The 16,438-nt window shown below is 33.1% G+C and overlaps 1 long non-coding RNA gene across 1 annotated transcript in view; it reads right to left on the bottom strand.

The window, feature by feature from the left end:
- Positions 1–16,438, bottom strand: part of LOC130455921 (uncharacterized) — a 76,487-nt gene that overhangs the window by 13,701 nt on the left and 46,348 nt on the right. The window contains exon 2 of the long non-coding RNA XR_008914197.1: positions 78–141. This is a non-coding gene — a long non-coding RNA (uncharacterized LOC130455921). The remainder of the gene's footprint in view (positions 1–77; positions 142–16,438) is intronic.

Raw genomic sequence — 16,438 nt, 5'->3', positions numbered from 1 at the left:
ACTTCTCTATCAAAAAGAATATAGCATGTTTCATCACACTCACACACACTAAAAAAGACTAATTAAGTTAAACTTACCCAGTGCTTTCAATGAAGTAAACTCTTGCCCAAAATGCCTCAGTATGAGATGGGAATATGATAACTGTGGGAAAGGAAACAAAGCATGGAAGATAAAACTGAATTTCAAAATGTTCTCATCTAAGCAAGAGAAATGGGAGATAACAGTGGGTTTAAGAGCCACAGTGTAAGCTTGACCACAGTTTAAAGACCAGGTCATTTCAGCACAAATTTATAGCTAGTAGCACTTATATGAGGATGTGATAGCAATTTAGTCAGGATAGGGCCTTGATCTTGTTTTGGAATAATGACAGAGTATGAAGACAATATAATTTCTAGGCTTAAGCACAATACATTTTAAAGGGAATAAGATAAAAATTAAATTTACATGTGGAAAAGTTAAAAAGTTATCAGAATGAATCACAAAACAGATTATTTAAAATTACTTTGTCTCCAATGAGTTATATTACAGTTTCAAAAATAACTCAAGATATAAAGATAGAAGGAAACTAGTTAATTTTATTCAGGGTAAAGTATATCAGGATTAATTCTAATTCTGATGATTGAGTATAAGAAAGTAAATTCATAGAGATAGATAGATAGACAGACAGGCAGACAGACATAGATGATTAGTCAGATAGAGAGAGAGCTAGATTTGGAAAGTCAGATAAGCACTTTGAAAAGCAAATGTCTAAGAGGGAAAGGTTTCAAGATTAAATCTGAATTTAATTGAACTAAATGATATAAATTTTCTTTTGGAAATCTAGATTTCATTGGTATAGGTTACACAGTGGAAAAAAAGTTCTCTGCCAATACAAATCAATACTTCTCTACCATTTGTAATCTGTAATCTTTGAAGATTCACCTAAGGTTCCTGACCAGTATGTGTCGGAAGTAGGATATGAACCTCTGACACTAAGACTAGTTCCATAGTGCCATACTTTGTCTCTTATGTTACCCTTTATATGATAAATTAAAAAGAATGATGAATTTAGAGTCAAAGAACCATGGTTCAAATTACAAATTTGATACTTGTGACATTTGACCAATAATTTAACATAATCGAGTTTCAGTTCCCTTTATTATTGAACTAGTATATTTAAGAGGCCTTGTTACTCTAAATGGAAATGTATTCTCTTTATTAGGGGGAAATCTCATTGCCTCCATTGGATATTAAGAACATGTTAGAACTATACAGTTTAGAGAGAATATAGCTCACTAGCACTGGGATAGCTTAAGAAGTTTAGAAGGATGCTGGAATATAAATTCCCACTTTGAAGGAATTGAACTATTTTTTTTTAAATTTGTGCTCTCATTATATAAGGGTTTTTTTTTGCACTGAGGAATTCTAAGTATTAACTCCCAACAGAGGTAAAGATTATTATACTCCAAAATCTTAAGACATGGTTAAATAAAAGCCTTCTCTCTCTCTCTCTCTCTCTCTCTCTCTCTCTCTCTCTCTCCATATACATATGTATATGTATATATGTATATACTCCCCTGAAGGCACAGTAGATAGTACATTCAAATAAAAAAGGAAGAATGAGCTTAAAGCAGTGATTATTCCAAATTGACTACTCACAAAGTTGTTGAACTTGTTGCTCCTGAACCACAAGAGGTGGGCAAAAGTTTAGTGTGCTACCTCACCCAGATTAAAATGTAATTGTAAAATGTTTAACAAAAAATAAAAAATTTAATGCAACATAGAAAATATTAACATGTGGCAGGAAGGGATCATTTCTATTTAACTTTGACTCCTGTGGCTCACTATAGAATTGAATACATAAAGGAACTTGTGGGAATCTAAGGTATAGACAGATGGCTTGAAGTCAGTATGGAAAGCCTGAAAATTAATGTAATGATTTTATATTTCATCTGGTAGTCAATGAGTAGCCACCATGGCCATAGAGCATGAGAATTGTTAATATATTAGAACTGTGTATCAAGATGATTACTTTACTAGCAGCATGAAGAATGGTTTGGGGAGGGGGAAGATTAAGGTAGAGGGAACCTTTTAGAATTGGTAATGAATCTGCTTGTAAATAAGGATCGCTGTTCTAGAAAATGGTGATTTTTCAATAGATATGGAGAAAAATAAAAATTATGTAGAGATTTAGAAACTCTTGCACTTAAAGTACTTACGCCTATGCTCTTCTATATTCTAATGTACAGCACTGTTTGGGGAATTCATTCTCATACTTGCTATTAAATTAAAAGGTATATGAAGAGAAAGATTTTATAGTTTTTCTTCTTTGTAATCTTGGCTCCTAGGATAGTGGTTCCACACATGGGAGATACTTGATAAAAACTTGTCAAAGTAAATCTATTTTGTGATAATTATTTTTAAAGTCCACAAACTCATAGATTTAGACATGCAAGGGACCTCCCCAGCTCCTCTGACAAAGGCCCAGATGTTCTCTTGCTCAAGAGATCAAGAATCTAGACAGAGGAAGAATTAGATTTAGGACCTTAACTTCAAATCCAGCCCCTTTTTTCCACTGGAAAGAGATGAAGGAATAAACAAATTCAAACAATTCCAAAATATTCAATAAACTTTAAAAAAATCAATTTCCACCTTGCCTCTGCAAGATGCAAAACACTTAGATATATTAAAACACCTTGAACTAAGATGGATTTTTAAGAGAGATATAAAAATGTATGTTTGGCATTATGTAGATTATTATAGAAAAAGAGGCAAATAGATGAAAAACAAAATGAAAACAAGACTAAATAACAGAGAGGAGAACAATTTTATGTTGCTTATAAGTCATAGTGACAGAAATTATCTTGTACCTAGAGGCTAGTAAGTTATGATTTCAGCCAATATGTTTAATATGGAAATAAACCAACTGAAGGGTATGTAAGCATCCATTATACTAGACAAAATTAACATTGGTATGTAATATTGGAAATTTCTATTTCTATTCTTTGTTCATATTGTAATTGCTATAGAAAGCAAAAGAGGCATCCAGCTATATTGACAGTGACCATATGAAAGCTAATAAATAAGAGAAATAACCTCACATTCCCAATATACTCCTGATTAGTTTTCAAGAAACTTATTTCCTTCTCTTAATGACTACTTATTCAAGGTATATTAAATTCACTCTGAACTATTAAAAAAGAGAGTATTGAGATTAATACAACTGGATATTACCTACAGAATTTTTAAAGGATGACAAAAATATATTTAGGAAATGAATGATGAATTTTAAAGCAATTATGGTAAAGTATACTAAGAGGATGGTTTAACCAAAAGTAATATTTGAGGTACTGTAATTATATAGAGAAAATAACTTAACAGAATCATGTTCATTTTGACTTAATGAAAAAGACTAGATACTACTTTTCTCAAATAGTTTCAGGATATTTTGAAAGTGACTCAAAACAAAATGAATTTTGATAAAAATATAAAGCATAAAATTTTTAGCCAATCACCGTTTTATCCTTTTTTCTTCTTTTGTTTTTAAAGAAATAGGACCTCATAGATATTGTCTATCATTCTAAGCATACAATAAGTAGATCTAATAATTAGCTGTTGATTTCTGCATTGATATTTCCACAGCAGTCTACTGAAACTCAAAAAAAAAAAAATAAAAGGTCTACCTTAACAATGGGGACCAATATCCCCTGAAAAACCTAGGCCTGAACCTAAAGCCTATCTATTTACCTATTTCACATGCCAAGTCCACAAGCATTTAATATGAACCAGGCATCATGATAAATATTAGAGATGCAAAAAAGAAGAAAAAATACAATCTATTTATTTGAGGAGCTTACATTCTAATAAGAGAAACCAAAAAGCAGAAGTGGGAGTGTAAGTGGAGAAAATATCAATTTGAAGGAATGCTAACAAAAGACGTTTGGGGAGTCTGGAATAGGGTGAAAAGGGCAATGATGGAATAGACATGATGGACCTGGAAGTCCTTCTTCAAAGTAGAAATTCCAGGAAAGGAGATCACTGAATGAAGGGTTATTTCAGTGTGAGAAGCCTGCAGTGGTGGAGATATCATTCTAGGTTGAGAAAGTTATTGGAAGAGGTAAGAAAAAAGTCTTGAAAATCAGAAGCATCTCAGAGAGGAATAAATAATAAGCACAGTTGTTGATACTCTATAATTTACTAATATATATATATATATATATATACATATACATACATGAATACATTTCAGTTATATGGTGCTTTGTTTGAATTATGTTTTGATTTTGAAAAGAAAGGTGGCTTCTTCACAGAAATTTTCCTAACAAAAAAAGCCAACATAGAAAACTGAGCTGCTGAGAGCTGACATTGCCCTAACCTATAGTACTAGAATCTTTATAGCTTGGGAAAGTAATTCAGTATACTTGGAGCTAGGATCAACATAGGTAAAAGCTAGAGATCTTCCTTTTATCCTACTAAACAAAGCAATAAAGAATCAGGACCACAGTAGCTTAGAATGACCTAATGTTTTTGCTTCAGACATCAGTTTTGGTTTTGTGAAGTATTTGGGGCTGAGTGGACCCAGAGAGTAAGGGTGATTATGTTAACCTTATGAAGAAAACATTTAAGTATAGATGGTAGGTTAAAGTATAGATTTATAACAGGAATTTGAAACATTCAAGCAGGTAGCCTAAAGCTATGCTGGAGACACAGAAGTATCAGATCATAAATATTTCCTAGGATTACAAACCACAAAAAGAAGGAGGAAGGAATTTTTTTTTTTAAATCTTGCCAGGAATGAACAACAGAATAGACAGTGTTTTGAGGAAGAAAACAAATTAATATTGTTTAACCCTTATTCTTCATGTCAAATTTAAATATTAACTCCAGAGGTGAGATGGTTTTCATGCAATTATATTTGCTAATAAAATATATACGATCTATATTTTACATTTTAAAAGAAGTCAGGAATCTGAATTTTGAAGACCCAATATTGCCCTATCACTTTACAAACAAACTTCACTACATAGTGTACAAATTACAGGCACATGGTTCCTGGAAACAGAAAGGTTATGTTGGGGCATATTTATATGATAAGTTTGACTTATTTTAGCCACTGCACACATCACACCATAGACAGAAGGGTATAAAATTAATGCAGACTTTTTCTCACTTAAAATTTTTTTGTTTTCAGGGAAGGCTTATGTGAACTGATGCAAAGTGAAGTGAGCAGAACCAGAACACTATACCTACTAATGAGAATTAGGTACTCTAAACATTACTATGACTTAAGCAATTCTAAAAGATTTATGATAAAAAGTTCTGTATGCCTCTAGAAAGAGAACTGATGAAATATGAGTGCAAATGTATTCTTTTATTTAGAATATTTTTCCATGATTAAATGATTCATGATTCCTCACCCCCTTTCTTTGAAGAATCCCCCCCCATATTTTTCTTAGGTTTGTTTCTCTCTTTTTTTAACATGGATAACATGGAAACGTTTTACATGATTTCACATGCATAATTAATGTCATAGTGCTTGCTGGGTGGGGGAGAAAGAGAAAAAGAGAAAAATTTGGAAATTTAAATTGTTTCAAAAATAAATGTTCAACAATGCAAATCTTTTGATCCAGTAATACCACTACTAGGTCTGTATCCTTGAGAGATTAAAAAGGGGGATGAAGGATCTTCTTGTACAAAAATATTTATAGCTGCTCTTTTTGTGCTGGCTAAGAATTAGAAATTAAGGGAATGTCTACTAATTGGGGAATGTCTGAACAAATCCTGGTATATGATGGAGATGGAATATTGTGTTATAAGGAATGAAAAACAGGATTATTAAAGAAAAGTCTGGAAAGATCTACATGAAATGATGCAGAGTGAAATAAGCAGAACCTGGAAAACATTATACACAGTATGCTATGGAATGATAAACTATAATAGATTTAGCTGTTATAAGCAATACAATGCTCCAGGATGATTCTGATGGATTTACACGAAAGGCTATCCACCTCAAGAGAGAGAACTGTTGGAGTCAGAATGAAGATGAAAGCATATGATTTTTCAATTCTTTAATTGGGTTTATGTGGGGGGGTTGTTTTATAAGATTACTCACAAAAATGATCGATAATGGAAATAGGTTCTACATGATAATACATGTATAACCCAGTTTGAAATGCCTGCCAGCACTGGAAGGGGAAAGGGAAAGGAGAGAAGGAGATAAGTTAGGTCATATAACAGGAAAACTTGTGTGGAAAATTTTTATGATATGTAATTGGTAATATATAAACAAAACAATTTTTAAATAATGTTAAAAATGAAGTTTCCTATTATTCCAACTTTTAAACAATCATAATGAAATAACATTCTTCCTCACATTTGATCTTCAGATGAAGATGCAGTTATCTCATTGAATTCATTTATCCAGGGGATGAATATAGAGTTTGTGTGATAATTTCAATAATAATAATGATTAGCATTTACATAGTGTTTTAAGGCTTCCAACATTCTTTATCACTTTTTATTTTCACAACAACCTTGGGATAGAGATTCTATTAATAGCTCCCATTTCACAGATGAAGAAATTGACTCTGAGACATGTTGAGTCTTATCTAGGATCACATAGAGCATAAGTCTCTGAGGTAGGATTTGAATTCAGGTTCACCTTACTATTGAATCCATCACTTTATTTCCATTATGAACCAGGTAGCTATATCATTCCTGGCTATGTAACAGTGGGTATGGACAAAGATACTCTTAGTGAGTCAGAGATATGAGATACAAGATAGAAACAACAATTTAGGTTCATAGTCTGAAGAGGCACTGTGAAAGGTTAAGGTTAGTACTTATTCTGCCCCTGCTACAATGTAAGTAACAATATGACTTCTCAAGTTTATACCTTTAGAAAGAAGGAAGGAGGGATCTTAACAATAAGAGAGATCCAGACCTACGTAGGGAAACATGACTATCTCCCATATCTCTCTCAGAGCTACCCCTCTAAACCCTAGTTTATAAACCAAAGGACTCAAGTAAACACATATTTCTTGATCAACTGCAGGAACTTTTGAGAACTGAAACTAAATCTGTAAAACAGTTTACAAAAGAGTAGTGTGACCTGCTTGTAAATAGGCACTACTTGAATCTAGCCAAAGAAGTAAAGAATAGAAATAGAAATATTTCCGTTTGCAATTGGTCACCAACCATAAGAATAGTCAGTTCCTTCTTGCCTACTCCCAAGGTTTTACCTTCCTTTCAGCTTTGAAAAAAGAAAAAAAAAACACATTTTGGGCTACTTTAAGCCTGCCACACCTAGTACCAATTTCAGACTGTCCTCATCTCCACTCTCTACTTCTTCTGGACTGCTAGGGGAAGCAACCAGCTCTCTCTCCTTTTAGAGAGTTTGCTCTGCTTTTCTTCTTTAGTGCAGCCCAAATTCTACACCATAGACCATGTCCTTACCTTGAAAAGTGTGAGGAGACTGCAAATCCTACATTCTATGAAAGTCTGGTCCCTTCTCTCCTACTTTCCAGAAACCCCTGATACATTTACAACTAAAATGTCTTCTGTAGAAAGGAAAGTGGGGCTAAAAAGATCTGCTCCAATCTTCTTATATATTTCTCTGTACCATCTGAGATCCAGGCAATAGGCTAAAATGACCTACTTCAACTGTTCTTTACACAGGGCACTCTAGCTCTAATTTAGCCTTGTCTAAGTGTTTTCTCCTTTATCCAGGTGTTTTAAGTTTTAAGTTTTTTTTAAACTTAGCTCAAGCTTCACAGTCTCATGGAGACCTTTGCCAGACCTTCCCCCTCTCCCAACACCCCACCCCACAGTACCGATAACCAGCACTTTCCCCTATTTTCTCAATAGGTAGCTTACTTCTTGAAATTAGGGGCTTCCCCTCCCTTTTGGGGGTGGAGGTAAGGGGGAAAAGTGTTATTCTCAGCCCTTAACCCAATGCCTACCACACAGTAAGGACTTAAGTTCTTGCTGCATGAATGATTGTCTTGTCTATTTCAGTACATTTCAGAAACTCGAGTATCTATTGACTGAAATGAAATTTGGATATTATCTTGAGGTTGCATATGTATAGGATATTCCCACAATTCATAATCCCAGATAACTAAGAACTGACAAGGTCCATATTATGCCACTGAAGAAATTTCTATGTGACCATTGCTGACTTCTCAGGCTCTCGGTGCTCTGGGAAATATTCTAAGACACTTCCATATAAATTAATTTAAAAAAATACATCCACATAGGCTAAAAAAGGAAAAGTTGTCCAGGCAGTGACAATTAAGATTTCTTTCAATGAAAAACAAAAAAGATAATTAGCAAAGAGCAATGAAATTATTAGCTCATCTTTAAAATGCTGAAACATGAGAAGGAAGATGGAAAACAAAAACAAAAAAAATGAAATAAATAAAAAAAATAGAATTGTATTTTGAAGATTACCCATGTTCTGTTTCTTGTGGATATTAAAAAGGTTTTTTTTTAAATGTGAAAAAGTTCTTTGTAGATAATTATATAATCAGGGAATTATCCATCATACATAGAATAGAAATATTAAGAACGATTTGAAAAGTTTTGCTTAGTTACTTGGGAATAAGATATACATGTCCAAATATATGTATTTCATAGAGGATACCAAATATATTCAAGTTAGAAATTAGATTTTATCAGAGGATGAGAGCTTATATTCCAATTTGGTTAACAAAGAATAAAGTCAGCATTTATATAATTCATAGACAATCACTACCTAAACCTTTGTTATAGTATCTTCTTACTGTATAATTCAACTCAGCATTTTAAAAATAAAACCTTTTATTTATGTTAAGAGATTATACAATTTTATTCACACTCTTTTTAGACTTTAAGATCAAATATGATACAACCAAGTTTTGAACTGGAAATGTCTATAGAATTACATTATTTTCTTTATTTCCTTTCTTTTTTTAGTAACTAAAAACCTTCACCTTCTATCTTAGAATCAATACTTAAGTATTAATTTCAAAGCAGAAAAGTTGTGAAGGCTAGGCAAATGGGGTTAAGTGACTTGACAAGAGTCAGACAACTAAGAATTTTCTCAGGTCAAATTTGAACCCAGGACCTCCCATCACTAGGCTTGTCTTTTTTACCTACCTAGCTGACCAAAAATTACATTATTTTCAGAAGAAGCTATATTAAATTCAGTCAATATAATATCCATTAAATATAAAGTATCCATTAAAGAAGATATAAAATAATTATTTGGTATGGTCATTGCTGTCAAGTACATTTCAATTTAATTTGCCTCACATAGAGACAGTAAAGACATTACAAGGAAATGAAATATCAAAGATAACTGAGTGTAGAACTTTGCAGTATGAACTGAATGAAATAGCACAGTGCTAGGCACAAAATAGGTTTTTAATAAATCTTTATATAACAAATATATCAAATTATTTGAATGACATTAAAATGAAATGACATACAAATATCATTCATTAGCAAGAGGGAATTTATTTAGTCCAAATATTAAAAAAATAAAAAGACTCAACAAAGTCATAATCCAATTGGGACAGCAGTCACCTTTTCTTTTTATTGAAATAGGTCCAGACAACAGGGTATGGGAGATTTCTAAAGTATAAAGAATTCAAATTTCACAGAGGCAAGAAAGCATGTCAACATGTTCTGAAACCAAAAAGAAGATGCCTTAATGGAATGTGGTCTAAACATTAGACTCATGATCCAATGAATTATTGGGGATAACTTCCTTGCCTTTTAGAGAAAGAATAGTGTAGACATGTTAGGAATAAGACAGAGCTGTCTACTTTGATTCTGTTTCACAAGTCCTAATTTTACTTCTAAAATTTCTCTCAAATGCCACTCATTATTTCTATTCTCACTCTCCCCATATCTATTACCATCCACTTGCCTAAGTGGATGTTTACCTAAGTGGTTTGTTTATGTTTCTCCAAGAGTTCTCCTTTCCTTCATTGCCAGATTAATCAATTTCATGCACAGATCTGACCAGAGCCCTTTGCTCTTCATCTTATTCATCTTCATCATCCACAACATGATATGTGCCTATCTTTCCTGGCATGGGTCAGTGTGATGCATCTTACACACATTTCCATTTACAGAACATTCTTACTGAACTATTATCTCTCATTTCTAGATACTTTGCTGCAACCACACTTTTCTTCAGAATTGTTTCCTATGGTTGGTGTTCAATCTATTTTAATAAGTAGCTATCAAATTCTGTGCAGAATAATATGCTGAGAAGTGGGCAAAATACCAAGTTTAGAAAAGACTTGATTCATCCTGTCATAGGTCTTATAGTCAGGCAGAAGGAACATGATATACATGTGTAAACAGTTAGAATACATTAAAATCACATATGAGAGGAAGAAAAAATGCTAAAAGATTTCAAAGGAAAGAAAGGTTATCACATAAAAGGGAATTAGCAAAGCCTTATAGAGGGATGTAGTATTATTTGTGATTCATTGGATAGTTAGGAATTCAAAAAGAAGAGGCAGCAGAGGGGATTGCAGGAATAGGGAACAGGGTGACAGTACAAATGAAGTGAGGAAAGTTGAGAAAGTTATATAGAATTGATGTAGTTCAGTTTGACTGATATATAGAATTCTTGAAAAAGAGTGATATGAAGTAGGCCTAGAGAGGTAGGATGGCATTAAATTATAGAGGGTGTTAGACTCCAGACAAAGGAGTTTAAATTTTATTCTCTAAGCAACAGGGAGAAGAGCATCATATTTTTCAAAATACTTTCCCTTGCATCTCTGCCTTCTGATGTTTGAACACCTACCTGTCTTTTAAGACTCAATTAAAATTTAACTGTTCCAGATACCATTCCTGAACTACTCTTTTCCCATTTGAAAATAATCCTTCTTTTCTCTGAACTTGCTTGACATTATATTTCTCTAGTATACTATTATTATATTACTATATAATTATATATTGTTATATAATGTTATTATATTCTATTTTTCCCTATATTTATCTATGTAACTGCATACCAGTATATGTATCCTATCTTATCCTTCTCATCCCAGGAAACTAAGGACTGTAATAATCAATATATCTTTCATAGTATACTACATTGAACATAGTAGGTATTTAATAAATAACTGTTAAATAAACGGATGGTGATTTTTTTCCCTAAACCACTAGATTTCTCTTGATGAATACAGAGGTCTAATTTAAGATCAATTTCTATTACTTTTTTACATTTAGAGGGAAAAAAATCAAATGATCTCTCTCGCCTTAATTTTCTTTTACTTTTAAATACTTTTTTTTTCTGTAAATGGTTCTAGGCATTTCAGATAAGATTGCAAATTGCTACAAATAGCTAGAGGCAAGCTTTATCTTATTTCTATTTCATTATGTTAAAATATGTCTGCACATCAAATTATTATTTTGGTAAATGTTATTATTTAACGTGTATTTAGCACTAACAATGTGTTAGATACTGAATAAGTCACAGCTCATTTCTTCCTTTCCTTTTAAAAATCTTTTGTTATGGCCAGCTTTGAAATGTTCTATCCTATTGCTTTGGCATTATACCCCCACACTCATTTTTCCGAGAAATATGATCAAGAGAATGGGCACGAGGGGAACACATTTCATTGACAAATGCAGAGCAAAAGGGGAGGTTACTGTTTCAGAAGACTGAGAGATTAACATACAAAGATAGCTATGGGAGCAGAGCAGAAGCCCACAAGGAACAGCATGGGGGGATGGGGGTGTCCCTCTGCTGTCCCCAGTTCCATAAATAGTTAAGTGGGTTAGATCTGAATTGACTGCCCTCCAATTCAAGATGTCATGTCAGGCAGGGTTCAAATTATATAGTCATAGACTAAAAACTGACATGGAACTAATGAAAGACTGCCCCATTACCCATGAGGCATGACAGTGGGCTGGTTTAGATAACTGAAATCAAAGTATTTTCTGATTTTATTGATAAGGAATAAGGAAATAATGAAGGACCAAGAATCTGAACTTGAACTGGACCATAACAAACAAGTGACTGGAGAGAGAGACAATGATCAACTCCGGGTAAATTGAGCCTTAACATACTTGCATCTTGGGAGCTGAGGCTGTACTGGTAGTCCAATTGGTTTTCACGAACAATAATTCAAAATATATCATTTTAATTTCAATGAGAAAAATAAATCATTGATTTAAAGGAGGTAGTATGGTATAATGGGAAGAACATGAAATGTAAAGTCATGAAGCATGGGTTTATTTCATAACTGTCACTTCTACACACCGTATTGATGAGGAGGATTGGAATTGAATTGGACTTCCATCCAATTCTAAATACATCATCCAAACAACAATAAACAAAAAACCTCTCCACTAAGATGTTATTGTGTTCACGTGCGAGAAAATATTCTCTCATAAAAATTATAAATTCAGACCATGATTTTGTAATTTGTTATTATTCAGATACTTCAGTTGTATCTAACTCTTCATGACAGCTTTCGGGATTTCCTTGGCAAATGATACTAGACTAGTTTGCCATTTCCTTCTCCAGCTTTTTATAGATAAGGAAACTGAAACAAATAGGGTTAAATGACTTGCCCAAGGTCACACAGTTTCTGAAACCAAATTTGAGCTCAGGTCTTCCTGACTCCAGGCTCAGTACTAAAACCATTTTGTCATCTAACAGCTTACCTCATTAATAATCTGCCTCCAAATAAACAAAACTGAACATGATCCAATTATAATAAGAGTAACGTTGGAGAAGATTTATGATCAGATACTTAGAATTTTAGAAAATTTATGAGATTATCTGCTACAGAACTTTTAGCTCTTCCTTACTTAACTTCTAAGCACAGGATTTCTATGTATAATTTCAAGAACATTCAGATGGGTATCAATAGATACTGCTTTTCTTTGCCCTGAGATTTGCTCATTATTCTAAGTTTTATCATAACTACATGCTAGTATGTATTGAGCTTATAGGCTATGGACCTTCTAAAGTTCTTCATTTTCTGTCAGACAAACTATCAGGGATATGACAGAAGCAGCTAAGTGAATGGGAGAGAAAAATCACCTAAATTCACCTCATAGCTATCCCTCCAAGGATATATCTAAAATTAGATGTATTGATCTTTACTTCCAGGAATAGAAAATACTGGTTTTCAGAAACTCTTTAAATGTGCAGAGTAACCATAAATACTTTCTAAACATCCTTTCTTTTCCAATAGAGTTCCCCAAAGGAAGCTCTTTTATCTCTGAAAGTATAGACAAGAAATCACACTTGTCACTGATTATTAGCTTTCTTAGGCTAGGCAGGATGAGAAAGTTTGAATGAAGGTCATGTCCTTTCAGTATTGGAACTAGCATTTTCCTAATTAGCTAAACATGTATCATGAGGCTACAGAATTGGATAAAACAATATGAAAATACCTAGCAGCATCCCATCACAAGTAAACTAATTAAAAGGTCTAAAACTGAGAGCTTCAAAATCTAGCTAAGACTATGCTAAAGAAAAAGTGGTGATCTATATTGTCAAAAGTCCTTCATAAGGAGTTCAGATCGAGGACACAAGGGATACCCAGAGGAATCACGCATTGCCAATGGGGGGGATGGGAGGCAGAGGGGAGGAAAAGAAAATGATCTTTGTTTCTAATGAATAATGTTTGAAAATGACCAAATAAAATATTTTTATGTAAAAAAAAAAGTCCTTCATAAGGTGTTTCATAGACCAAGAAAAAAATTGATTACCAGTCAAAAACAAGCAAAAATTTGAGAATAGATTATTAGATATTTCTTTGGAAAACAAAAAAAAATATTAATCTATGTCTATTATTTGGCTGAGAAACTCTTCATTTGCTCAGTCTATATTAAGCAAAAGCATTTTAATCTCCTGCCTCTGCTCATTCTACAAAGAGTTACAGTGAAGGTAGAGTGATAAGATTTTTACTTAGAGTGTTTACATCTAGCACAGGAACTCATTCCTGCCCTAAGGGATTGGCTATGTCAGGCCTCCCCTGGCTGTTCTATCTAGCAAGATATTGCTCTTTTTGTAAATACCTAGGTCATCATCCCCTTGGTTGTCCCATATCCTCTCTAATGCTTAGAAGGGATCAAGAAAAACTCCTGGGAGAGCACCCCCTCATGCTACTTCACACCCCCATTCCTCTAGCTTCTTAACTGACACCAATGAAAGAATTCCTAGTGATCACTGTGGTCCAGTATGTTTTTATAGTCATTTTTATTTCCCATGGCATAAATTTATGTTATTTTTGTATATCTACATATCCTCAGTAAACATTAAGGATTTTTTAGTGTCTGTGTGAATTACTATTTTAGCTCCTTAACTTTTTATTGTTTGGTCTTACTTGCCTTTTGAATGAGAAAAAAGCCACTTGTTTATATATTCAATTTGGAAATACATTTATATAATCTATTTAGAAAGTAATGATTGAATGACTGATCTGAATATATATATATATATACACACATATATAAACAGAAATGATTGTTTTCATCATCAACACATTGTCAACAAGGCATTCTCTACACACCACAACAAAGTATTTGTGTGCATCCTTCCTTTCTATTTGAACATATTTCATTTGCTTTGATGGTGTAACCATGAAAATATGGTTTGCCAAGACTGTGAATTGCCAAAACTATAAAAGTTTCAGCCAAAGTGTAAAGATAATTTTTAGTGTCTTGATTTGTATTAAAAATAAGTGGTTGCCATGGGAAAATTCCCAAATATGAAAATACCCAAGTCAGCTGCGTTTTATGGAGATTTTAATTAATACAAATGAAGGAATTAAGGGAAGAGAATAGAGAGAGAAGAGAAACAGTACAAAGGGCCTAGGCCAAATGGCCTAAGCCTGACCCTTAAGGGAGAGTCAGCCTTTATCACTCACCACAAGATCTTCTCAAGCAAGCTCCAGTCCTTCACTGAAATCCTCAATTCTTGAACTGAGCTCAGAGACCCTCCTCTGAACTCCTTAACTCCTCCTCCAATTCAACTTCCAAACTGAACTAAGTTCAGAGCCAATTCAATTGACTTCCTTTTAAAGAGAATTTTCTCTTATGTCACCTCCCCTAAATTTTCACATCTACCAATCATAGTAGACGCTTTTTCCTAGGACTGCCTATTCTTAGTTCCCATCACTCTTTAGTTCTTACCTTCTCTGGGTATATTAGCCTTTTGTAAGTTGCTTGACCTTTTAGTGATTAATTTAACCTTTATAGGTACTTAGCACCCTTTTGTATTATATCTAAAAATAGACCACCTAGCTTAAGGTTTTTGCTTCATTATAAGTATGAGTTGGGGACTTTTCATTGTTCAATCAGGAATTTATAACTTTATCTTCCCCTAAGGCATTGTCTGAGCAGGGTGGAGTAATTTTAAAAGTTCTCAATACATTCCTGATCAAGTATTACAAGTGTTACAATCAAGTGTTACAATAGGGGAATAGTTTAAACCAAATCTTCTAAGGTATAGTCTGAGAAATTTTAAGATTCACAATGGATAACACATGTTTGGGAGATGGTAGACAAAGGCTAGAGACAAAACTGCAATCATTGACTAGATTATCAAAGTCAACTAAATGAAGTTAATTTACCCATGTGGTATTGCTACATTAGTTTAATCTTATTAGATTCATAGACTTATGAAATGTTAGAGCTGAAAGGACCTTAAAGATCATCCAGTCTAATTTCTGTATTTTATAGATAGGGAAACCAAAGGCCAGAGGGATGAAGGAGTGCCCCAGCACTAATAAATGGCTTGGATAAAAATTGAACTAAGCCCTTTTATTTCTAAGTCCAATACTCTCTCCTCCAAAACGTGTGCCAGTCCTTTCTTAAAACATATTTGTTTGAACTCTAATAAAAATAACAGCCAAAACAAGTCTGAAAAACTTAATAATTGATATTTCCTAATTGAATAATTCATAATTATTTAGGGACCAGGTAAGATGAAGTCAACAATACAAGTGGCTATTGTAAGTGTCTAATATGCTTGGGGTATTGTGTTAAGTATAAAGAAAGTAAAGAACAGCTCCTCCCCTCAAGGAACTCACAGTCTAGTGGGGGAGATCACATGCAAACAACAAATGCATTAACAAAATATATTGGATAATTACAGATAAAGAAAAAATGTATTGATTTAGTAGTATTTCTCCATTTATACCATGGCATGAGTCACTATGTTTAAATAATTCTGGGTGGACATGAAACCAAATTGAAATAGAAAACAACATCATATCACTGAATACAAAGGGATAACTTCTTTGTGCCTGCTCATCACTGGGGAAAAAATTGTTAGGGTTAAGAGAAAAAGGGGATATTTTGTGGCAATCTCAGAGGAAGAGTGTGAGAGAGTATGTGTATGTGTGTATTTATATATATATATATATATATGTATATATATATATATATATATATATAGTATATGTATATACATTTCTATATACCATGTATATAT

The sequence above is a fragment of the Monodelphis domestica genome, chromosome 8 (assembly GCF_027887165.1).
Source record: "Monodelphis domestica isolate mMonDom1 chromosome 8, mMonDom1.pri, whole genome shotgun sequence".
Classification (NCBI taxonomy): domain Eukaryota; kingdom Metazoa; phylum Chordata; class Mammalia; order Didelphimorphia; family Didelphidae; genus Monodelphis; species Monodelphis domestica.
Note: the sequence above shows the minus strand (reverse complement) of the source record. Positions and strands in the feature narration are given on the sequence as shown.